The following is a 9,364-nucleotide window of genomic DNA, read 5'->3' as shown; positions in this document are numbered from 1 at the left end:
CAAAGTCTTGAAAATAACTTGAATATTTCTGAGTCTGATCACAAAGAAGAGCCCAGCCAAACTACAGAATGCTAACTGGGAATGAATACATGAGGGACAGTCACAGAGAGGTAGCCGGGGTAGCCAGATCTGAAGAAGTGAGTCTGCCCCACGAAAGCTCATCACCTAATAAGTTATTTTGTTAGTCTTTAAAGTGCTACAGGACTGCTTTTTGTTTTGTGAACATAAGAGATAGATCAGGCAACAACGTGCATTTGTTTACTATCATTTGGATAGCTACTAACAATCACACAGCTGTAAAGAGGAATAAAAGTTTCTCTTGCCAGAAATTCATTTGAATGACTCTGAGCAGTAAAGTCTCATTTTTATTTTGCATATTTTTGATTGCTTAGGCAATTATATAAAGCTAAGTTGGGTCTGAACTAGTGTCAGTTAGTATGTAGCCCAATTTAAAATCTTCCACTGTCCTACAACTTGTAATATAATCCTCCTCCTCTTTTACCAGTGAACAATCAAATACTGTTCTCTTTTCCCTCATCCTTTAACACTAACTGCCAGGACTGTAACAGTATTAACAAATATTTTCTTGTTTCCACAAATAATTAACTTTAGATGTAAAAAATCCACTAAAACAATAAAAATGGAGAAGAACTAAAAAGTTAACTTTATCCATTAACTGCATCTACCTTTATCCTAACCTTCTTAGCATAATTACTGATTGGCCTACTTACCCAACTATTTTATCCTTGTAGCCACTCACTTCCGCTAGGCATACCTGTATGTCTTTAGGATCTCTTACATCTTTGTCACTAACACTAAACACAAACTTAATATTGAAATATATAAAATACAGTTACTTTGAGATGAATCCTGCAACTGTATATATTTGACTTCCCTGTGTCTCACTGAAATAACATCACTTGTGTGTGTTTGTGGATTGAGTCTGGGGATGATCTTGATCTGTAAAGTCCTTGTTATATACATGACAAGATTTAAATCCTCCATTTTACTACCAGAAAATCCCTTTAACTACATAGTGTTAAACAGTGGGACAGTCACAAAAATAATGACAGACCTATGATTGCACTAGGAACAGCTGTATTAACATCCCATAAGTAAATAATACAGAAGAGAGCTTATTGCGTTCAGATTCATATTGCTGCAACCCATTTATGTAACTTTTATTGGAATAAACATTGTACATTTTAAAATAGCTTCATGTTAGCATCATTTTAATTTTGCTCTGAATTCAAGCTTAAACACACACACATCATTAGCATGTGTGATACGTCTTTAAGAGTTCTGACTTCAAACATGCCTTCTTGCGTAATGAAAGGCATTATTTTACACAGGTTAGCACACAGACAGACACATATACATACACACACACATATCTTAGTGAACTGAGCAGGGGAAGAGATGTTCCGGATGTACCTCCCTGGTTTGGCACTCTTGGGACCTGAATGGTCCCAAATGGGGGGATTTACCAAACTGGAGGAGGAAAGGTGTCCAGAAGGCCTTGGGCGGGGGTGGGGAGGCGTGCAGCCTGCTGGCCAGGATCCCCTCCTGGCTACTGCCAGTTCCCTGCCCTCAGGCTGCCTGGAGGTTCCACGCCTGATGGGGCTCCCTACCACTGGGCTACCAGCCAGGGGTACTCACAGCACACCTCCACTCCAGCCTGGCTCCCAGCCACCAGGCTGCCAGCAGGGTTCCATGCCCCAGCTGGGCTCCCCGGCCCAGCTCCCCGCTGCAGGGCTCCCCCCACACTGCCTGGGCTCCATATTGCTGTTGTGCTGGTGGCAGGGCTCTGTGCCCCAGCCAGGCTTGCCAGCCCATCTCCCTGCCATGGTTTGTGGGGCTCCCCTGCCACAGCCAGGCTCTCCACTGCCATGGAGCTACAGGCAGGGTCTATGCCCCTGCCAGGCTCCCCAGTGTTGGGGTTCCCCCACCCTGGCTGGCTTCTCTGCTGCTATCGGATTGCCAGTGGGGTCCCTGCCCAGCCAGGCTCCCTGTTGCTGGAGGGCTGCTGCGGAGCTGCTAGCAGGGATTGCCAGCCCCAGTGGGGCTCCCCATGGGGCTTGCTGGGCTCCCTGAAGTGGGACTCCCTGACCTGGCCTGGCTCCCTGCTGTGGGGCTGCCTGTGAAGCTACCCAGGGCAGTGTGCCAACAGGTTTCCTAACACCAGTGGGACTCTGCTCCAGCCCCACACAGCTGTGGCTCTCCAGTCCAGCAAAATCTGTAGTCCTGCCAGACTAGGGATGTTGCTGGACCAAAGTGTGCCGGTTGAGAGTTTCAATCTGTACTGGATTTTTATCACTTTAAATCGCAGTTGCTAGAAGAGGCTTCTAACCCTTTACCTTAACTATAGAGACAGCTCTATTAATCTCCTTAAGATGTTATTGAATTCTTCCATCATAAGTATCTATCAGCAGCAGCACTTAAATGCATAGTCCTTTGCACATTATGCACACGCTGCTCTGAAAAGCGAGCTAGACTTCAGCTTAAATCTGCAGGGCAAGAAGACCAACGAAACAAACACATTCACAAACCACAATAAATGTAAAAAGTCCCAGTTCAATTTAGCGAAGTTTCTAACATTTACTTAAAGGCTGAATACTGTAAGCGAATCAAGAGGCATGAATACTGAATAAGTAGTCATAAAAGTTACAACATATGTATTCATTTATATATTAATGTATTAATATAGTGTGCCATCTATTTATAGAAGACCATCGCCATGGGGGCATTCCAATTAAAAATCAACAGAACAATAAAGCCTGTAGCATTTCAGTGCAGACATATAACATGTCACAACCAACATTCCCTCTGTTTTTCCCATCTATTATGCAGAATAAATTTTATGCGCACCAATGCATGTGCAGATGTCACCACCAGCAGAAACAGTCTCATGGACGAGATGTGGAGAGGCATGAAGGGACATGTGCCTCCCCCCATCCCCAATGGCATGGACAGCAGGGGCAAGGGGTTGGCCAGCAGTTTGCAGGGCCAGAGTGCCTGGAAGACCAGGATGACTAAAAAAGAGGTCTTGGCACCCGCGGCAAAGGACTGCTCCCCTCCCCGCACCTCACACTCAACGGCAGCAGCAGGGGAAGTAGAGCAACATAACCCCGGCGCAGTTTGCTTTCTAGGACGGAGCAGCAGAGCAAGCTGGGGTTGCATTGCTCCACTTCCCCCCCACTATTGCTGGTGAGTGTGGGGGAGAGGGGACACCAACCCCCTGCCCCACGAATGCCCTGGGATGCATCACTGGGGGAGGAAAGAGATGAGGGGAAGGAAGGGGAGGGCAGGGAAGAGGAGGAAAGAGGGCGGAGCAGAGGCAGGGAGAGGCGAGTCCTGGCCCTTTCCCAGGGTGGGGGGTGGTCTCAGAGCCTGTGGCCCTATGTTTCCCCCCTTCACCAGTCACCCCTGACCATGCTGCTGACTCTGCGCACTCTGCTAATCACCTGGGCAGCCTTTGAATCTCTCTTGGGTGGCTGGCCAAGCACACAGCTTACAGGGAACTGTGGTCAGAATCAGAAGTCAGGAGGCACTGAGTGTAATTCACTTTCCCGCTCTTCGTTTCTAAAGACGCTTTTGTTAGAAGGTTATTTACGTACACAGTGCTCCAGAGGACAAAGATCCCTTCGTATCTCCAGTCGTTTTCCCTTTACACGGGGTTGGAGATGTCTACAGTTCTTCACCACTCCTGAAAGATGGCTTCATAGAGCTTGGAGCTGCAGCCCTTTTCTCTACAAACTTCTCTTGATAGTCTGTCCATCAGTCTTCCACTTCCCTTTGTTTTAAACAGTCCTCTTCCTCCCATACTTGCTTTGCTGGTTCTTTTTCTCCAGTTCTTATTACATGTCCAGCTCCCCTCGAACAGGTGCTCTGCAGCCTATCACAGAGACTACCAAGTGTATCTTCTAATATACTTACACTGTCTACTTCTCTCTAATACACGTACATTCGAATATACTTCTCTCTAATATACATACACTGTCTACCCTTCACTTGCCAACCATTCCGGTCAGTATATTGTTTTCTATTTCCTGACTTTTCTTCCATTGCTGTAAGACTGACCATTTCAAACCATAGCGTAAGCAGGGACAACACGCAGCCTTGTGGCAGGGTCCTTCTTTTGCCTCGTCAGTCTCAATGTCTCTTCCTACTGTGGCAGAGGAGAAGGGAGACTGGAGTAATCAGTCAGGAGCTGGCCGGACAGCAGGTGCAGCACATACTGACCAGCCAGTATAGGCAGCAACAGGAGAGGGAGCAGGGGCCTTGCTGTTTTGTCCCCTGCCCTAAGATTTTAAGGGGGACTTGATGCCCCAGCTGTGCTAGGCAGCCCCTCCTTGGGGCAGCTGCCCCTGGAGCCAGAGACACAACTGTGGAGAGGTCGCCCAATCCCTGCCCCAGGACAGCCTCCTCTGTAGCTGCCCCTCCCCCACTTTCCTCCCATGGGGCAGCTGCCTCCGCAGCTAGGGAACCCCCACAGCTGGAGAGCTCTCCTGTGGGGCAGCAGCATTGTTGCTGGAACCCCAAGGTATGGGGCAGCCACAGAGCTCTCCTATGGGGTGGCAGCCCCATTGCCAGTGCCCCGAGGCGTGGGCCAGCAACCCTCCACAACTAGGGAGCACCCCCCCCGCCCCCGGGAGAGCAGCAGACCCATTCCTGCAGGTGGGGCAGCTGGGGAAGTTCCTTGTGGGAGGGCAGCCCCACTCCCAGTGCTCGGAGGCGTGGAGCAGCTGGGGAGCTCCCCATGCAAGGCAGCAGCCCCATTTCCAGGGCCCAGAGGCGTGAGGCAGCAGGGAACTGCAGCTGCCCCTCCCCCCACTGCAGCCAGGGAGTGCCCCCACACCTGCAGCGTGGCAGCCCCCATCAGGCAGCCACCACTGGAGCCAGGGAGCATCTCTGCGGTATTCCCGGAGCCTGGCAGTGTGGGGCAGCTGGCAACCCCCACCATTCAGCAGGGCAACTGCCCCTGCAACTGGGGAGCTTTCCCGGGCGGGAGAGGGGCAGCCCTGTTCCAATGCCCCATGGCATGGGGCAGCCAGGGAATTGCACTTGCTTGGTAGCCGCTGCCAGGTCCACCCCCCCGTGTTCCATATCTGGCATAGGGAAATATGGTCACCCTAAGTTAAACCAATCTTAACAGGCAAATAATTTTCAGGTGAGATTTAGCTGCTGAAACAGAACACTGTTTTAATTCCTGTGTCTATCTTTATCCACAGGTTCTGACTGTTGGATGGGCTCATAGCACGTGCATCATGGTTTATTTCTTTGTTATCATGCCAACGAACGAAGGATAAGCCTTTTATCTTTTGCAACCTTTATGGGATTCTATCCATTTTGAATAAAATCTTTTGTTGTATCAGACAGTACCTGAGATCCACAGAAGACTTTTTAATGTTACATAATATGATCTGCCACTGGAAAGGCATTGTATGAATTCAAAGAAATTTGGGGACAAATTTTAGATACATTTGGACAAAAAGACCTTGAGAAGGATCAAAAATGCCAGACCTCAATTCCACCTAATACCTCCTCTTTATTCTTCCCTATGCCCAACTCCCTCTCTGATCCCTATTCATACAGATCTTCTCTTATTCTAGTACTCTTACCCCCACCTCAGCTGTTATATCCCTGTCCTTATCATCTAGTTTTGTACTGTGTGGTCTTTTATGGTTGATTAAGTCCCTTAGCAGATTCTCTGATGCATGCACTATTTGCAAATAGGTCCAAGCTAGAAGTAATAAAACATTTTGTATTTTTGTTGCTTTATGAAAAGCAGTTAAAACATTATTTAAAAAGATTAAGGTGGGCTGATAATGCAGTAGTAGGGGAGATAGAAGTGCTTAAGCTAGACAAAGAAATACCTAAAATACTCAAGATTTACTTTATATCAATTAAATGCATGTGTTTGGCAGAAAAACTGTACTAATTGCATCTGTTAATGATCTCCTTCTGGCACTAGATGATCTAGCCTCCATAGCATTTCAGACTTGTCAAATGCTGTTTAACACAATTAATGCTGACATATCTGATGCCCTTAACCCAGATGAGCAAAGCAGCTTTGAACGTTTTTGTCTGAGGGATCTCAAGATGATGATGGACAATTGTTCATATCCCCAAAGGTAAGGCCCTCAAACTGTGTGGTGCACCCACAGGAATGTTGAGGGAGTGCATCCAGGGCCCAGGACAAACACCAGAATAGGATAGGGAGGGAGTGCCACCCAGCTAGACTCCTGGTCCATACTCAGACCGCTAGGCAGACCCCACTCTCAGCCCTGCCTGTGCTCCTGGCCTTGGACTGCTTTCCTGCCTGCATCCCACTTCTCGGAGCTGCAGCCCAGCCCCGGCTCAGGAGTGGGGACATGGGTGGGAATAAGGAAAGCAAAGTCCTGCAACAGTTGAGGTGCTTTCTCAAATAGCTTCAGATTAAACATCTATGATACACTATGTCCTTAAGTAAAGCAGGAAGGAGGCCTGGGACAGAATAACATCTGTCTGCTTACAGTGCTTTTATGGCCATCTCATCTGTCAGAACCTACTGCCTGAATCAGATTAAGAGGCTAGTTACAGCTCATTCAAGGGAAGACTGAGATAATGCCCAAAGGTTAGAGGAAGCAACCGAAAGAATTAGCAGCGATTATCTCAGTCTACTTGACTGAAGTACTTACTTCCCCTGTCTTTAGTTTCTCAGCTTCAAAACCTAGAGGTCTAGTCAGAATAACAACAGCTTCAAGGTGTTCAGGGAGCAGCTCTTGCGGAAGACACATTTTAGTATTGACACTTGAAGCGGAGGATACAACTGCTCCTTTCAGCCCTGAGCCTTTCTTCTGTCATCCAGATCTCCCTCACCTGGGGATTAGATTAATACAGTGTTTAGGGATGTAGATTGTGATCAGTCAGAAATATTCCAAAATGCCCACTTTGTAAGCAATGAGTTGTGCAGACAGCAGTTCATACGCATGGTACCACACTGTGTTCCAGCTGCCAGTTAGTTGCAAAGTAGAATTTAGAGTAGCGTTTTGATGCATAAGGGCCAGTTAGAAGCAGGGAGGGGATAGGGATGTAAAATTCCCATTAATTGGTTAACCAGAAAAACAGGAAGTAACCACTTCATGCGGCCACCCTGGCTGCTGCCACCCACCCTCCGTGTTGTACCAGGGACCTGAGCTGCTCTAGCCCAGCTGGTTCTGTGATACTGCTACGGGTCGGGGGGCACTCCAGCCCAGCTGGAGCAGCCCCCATCCACAGTGGCCCCCTACATACCCTGGGCAGGGACTGCTCCAGCCCAGCCACTTCCCGCTGTCCCCCCGCCTCCAACCTGCAGCAGATGGAGGCTGCTCCACCCCCCACCCCCACATACACACACCATCAGCTGCAGGGTCCATCTAGGGCAAGAGCAAACCTCTGCCACACCAGGCTGGGGGCTGCTTCAGCCCCAAGTACTTAACCTGTAAGATCCTTGGGGGGGAGAGGCACTGGGACAATCATTTAGCCTTGGCCTCAAGTTCAAAGGGGCCCTCAAATTTAGACACTTGTTAAGTGCTTGAGATATGATAAGTTTCAAACTTATTTTAATATGCATCCCTATTGGACCAAAATGTGATACACTGACAAAGCAGGTATTTGCGCATGAAAGCTTATGCTCCAAAATATCTGTTAGACTAGAAAGTGTCACAGGACTTCTTGTTGTTTCTGAAGATACAGACTAACTCGGCTACCCCTCTGATACACTCAGCTTACAGCAGCAAAGTTTCTCTAATAATTAGTGCATTTAAATAGAAAGAAGTTAGAAAAAACATTTGTTAAACATAAAAAATTCATATTATGTCTCACTCTCTTCTTGGTACCTTATTTAGTTTTTGTGTGTTGTAAATTTTTATTTTTATTATGGTTAGGGGACAGAAAAGCTGGAAAAGGCTCAGGCCTTTGTGTACCTCTGAGAGAGCCTGATTAAGCTTAAGAGTTGCTGGCTTTCTGGAAGAATCAGTCTCCTACATTCCATATTTTGGCAGCTTATCAAGCTGAGACCATTTTCTTTTTTTAAGTCAGCATGCTGACTTATTTCCTCTGAAGTATCTTAGATTCTGTCATTCACAGACCTAGCAATAATGGCTGATAAAGGTCCAAGTATTTGCCTATTAAATGTATTATATTACTCTGTTACAGGGATGTGTTCAAGATATTGTTGGTTCTCATTTTCCTTTTTTATGTATTCTCCAGGCAGTTTTAAACTAGGAACTTTAAAAGCTTAAAGAAAATGTCTTCAGCTGAGGTATAAATAACAGGACCAGATTAATTTAAACATCCTGTTTTTACGCAAATTACAAAATATGGGAAGAGAACTACAAGAGACAAACGACATGGCCATTTGCCAGCTAAAACCTTATGCATGAGCTATAGACTTTTTATAGTCTTCATATCCCCTAACTTTTAATACACTTTGTTTTACTTGTACAGTAAACCCTCAATTTAACAGACTGTGTAAAAAACATATCTGCCAGCTGCCCTCCCTCTACCCCCACTCAAAAAAAAATACTGGCAACTCACCAGAGCTGCAGGGGCTGGAGGAGACACCACCACTGCTGGGGCCGCAGAAGTGGCCAGAGAACTGCTGTGGGAGGAGGCGGAAGAAGCCAGGCTGGCGTGCAGCAACTCTCTGGCTGCGCCTACACTACGAGCTAAGATCCATTTTATTAAAATTAATTTATTAATGCTGTGTTTTATCAATTCAGTTTTGAGCTTCCTCACATTTCCATGTGCTCCCCACAAAATCAACTTATTGCTGCCACACACTAGTAGCTTAAATTGACTGTTGCAGCAGTATATTGTGGGAACCTATCCCACAGTTCCCTGAGCTCTGTAGCATTCTGGCTATTTGCACTGGTGCATCATGGGAAAAAATGCCCTGCAAGTGACTGTGGGTATCTTATGACATCTTCCCACATTTCATTTCCTACATTTAATTCCTCTCATTCCCCTGTCATGTTAAGCAAATATCCCTTTTTCCAGGCAGGATCTGGCTTGCCTGTATAAGAGATGTGCTTTTATAACTGAGGGGAGGGGAGGGGTAGTAAAGTGCTTAGGAATGGTTAGAAAAAAGATTTTGGGTTTCCCATCTGACAGATTTTCAAAACAGGATACAAAAGCACTGGCTTTTTGCAGCCTTGAATCTGGATTTAGACATCCTGGCAAAGAAGATCCTGGGAGCAATAATTTTGTCTCTAAGGCCCAAGAGACATCCCCGGGCACCAAGAAGCAGGTCTCTCCTGGACTGGATGAAAGGTGAAGACCCTCCTCGACCTGTGGGGCGAGAAGTATCTATTCTAAGACCCAAGGTGAAGCGCTGTAATGA

The sequence above is a fragment of the Carettochelys insculpta genome, chromosome 2, assembly GCF_033958435.1.
Source record: "Carettochelys insculpta isolate YL-2023 chromosome 2, ASM3395843v1, whole genome shotgun sequence".
NCBI classification, from domain to species: Eukaryota; Metazoa; Chordata; order Testudines; family Carettochelyidae; genus Carettochelys; species Carettochelys insculpta.
Note: the sequence above shows the minus strand (reverse complement) of the source record.